Source organism: Physeter macrocephalus, chromosome 19 (genome assembly GCF_002837175.3).
Source record: "Physeter macrocephalus isolate SW-GA chromosome 19, ASM283717v5, whole genome shotgun sequence".
Classification (NCBI taxonomy): Eukaryota; Metazoa; Chordata; class Mammalia; order Artiodactyla; family Physeteridae; genus Physeter; species Physeter macrocephalus.
This window is the reverse complement of record NC_041232.1, coordinates 33,310,208-33,312,202: the sequence shown is the minus strand read 5'-3', so window position 1 is coordinate 33,312,202 and position 1,995 is coordinate 33,310,208. Positions and strand designations below refer to the sequence as shown.

General features: G+C 36.1%; 1 non-coding gene across 1 annotated transcript; it reads left to right on the top strand.

Annotated features, from left to right (window-relative positions):
- The first annotated feature begins 925 nt into the window (after positions 1 to 925).
- On the top strand, positions 926 to 998 carry TRNAW-CCA (transfer RNA tryptophan (anticodon CCA)). The gene has a single exon. It is a non-coding gene; the product is annotated as a tRNA-Trp (tRNA).
- The last annotated feature ends 997 nt before the right edge of the window (positions 999 to 1,995 follow it).

Genomic DNA, 1,995 nt, shown 5'->3' with positions numbered 1-1,995 from the left:
TCTTTATCATAACAGTGCTACTTTAAAATATGCCAATCCCCTCACCAGTGGCTGTACTAGCCAATGTGTATCTTAATTGGTCCTCTACTACACTGATTTGAATAGCACCCTGAGTGTAAGTATTCTCAAAGTACCTTTAAGGAAGGATTTTCATCAACCTCTTTTATTATTAAAGGTATCAAATTAAATTCTACAACTCCACTTATACTTAGAGTGTAGAAAATTGTAAATAATATTGCTCCTGCCGTAACAAGAAAACACCAGATAAACTAAAAAGTATGTTTTTCTTTAAAATCATCAAAGAACAGTAGATACAAAGAAGTCAGATTTACAGAGGAGCATGAGCCCTTTCTAGGTGCTTAAAGACTGGTGACTGCTTTCATACCTGGGGATATGTCACATCTGGAGATAGAAACAGGTGCAGGAGCCAGTCTGCCGTAAGCATGATTTGTTGGGACAAGAAGAAAACCAAACAAAATTATATGACTGTATGATCTGGAAAGATAGTGTAAAATCTAGAAGGAGCCCTAAATGTAATGCTAATCATCCTGATCCAGAGTTCTTCCCCAATCTTATTACTCAAGTAGCAACTGAGGCCAGGGGTCAAAAGCAGAGAGACATATGACTTTGAGTTCCCGAGTCACAATGTCCTGCCCGAGAAATGGGACTGAACTCACTCATAAGATATTTAAAAACAGAGATGACCTGAAATTAATTAAAGTTTCAACCTAGTACTGAGCCAGTTCAACTCTAATAAAACAAAAAATATCAACCCTTCACCCTAGCTTCCTCACAAAAGAAAAGGCATGTCCTCTATTAAAAAAAAAATCTAGTTCAACTTTTTCTGTTTTTTGCATACAATATCCAGCATACAATAAAAAATTATGAGACATGGGCCAAAGTATGAAAATGTGACCTAGGGACTTCCCTGGTGGTCCAGTGGTTAAGATTCCATGCTCCCAATGCAGGGGGCCCAGGTTCAATCCCTGGTCAGGGAACTAGATCTCACATGCCACAACTGAGAGCCTACATGCTACAACTAAAGATCCCACATGCCACAACTAAGACCTGGTGCAGCAAAATAAATAAATAAATAAGTAAATATTTTTTAAAAAGAAAAGAAAATGTGACCTATAATCAAGGGAGAAAAAAGGCCACAGAAGCAGATCCACAGTTGATCAAGATGATGTCATTAACAGACTTGGATTTTTTAAATAACTATTGTAAATATTTAGAGAACAGAGAAAAAGATGGACAAAATGGGGTGAGCAAGTTTGGAGGAAAAAATCAGGAACTCATTCTTGGATATGTTAAGTCTGAGATATCTATTGGATATTCAAGCGGAGACAATTTGAGAAAGAAGTCTAGGCTGCAGAGGTACCTTTTAGAATCATCAGGACATAGATCATATTTAAAGCCATGAGACTGGGTAATATTACTTAGAGGAACAGCGTGGAGAGAAAAATGAAGAAGTCCAAGGACTTAGACCTGAGATACTCCAAAATTTGGAGGATAAGGATATGAGGAGGAACTAGTAAACTGCATGTGAAGGAGACACCAGAAGGAAGGAGGAAATGCAGGAGTGAAATATTCCAACTTGAGATTTTTAGGAAAAACCTGTATTACTTCAGCAATTAATTTGATTAGTTTTGCTCTTAAACTTTGTTTTATGTTCTTGTCAGGCATGACAGACCATTTCACATGTGGGCATTGGTGAACTTGGCATAATACTATATTCAAATAGACAATGATGAAGAATGGAGAAAATATGGTGATGATTCATACATATCAAAACTTTTCTTCAACAACATGAATAATATTTACTTAGTCACTGGTAAACTGACTAAATGCAGGGCCTATGTAACATAAACATTTACATTAAAATTTTTCTAATTAGAAAGCATATGAGTATGTGCGTGTGTGTGTGTGTGCTATTATGTTTGCTTATTTGTATTTCATGTCAAACTTATATACTGGAAACACTGCTTCTATTTT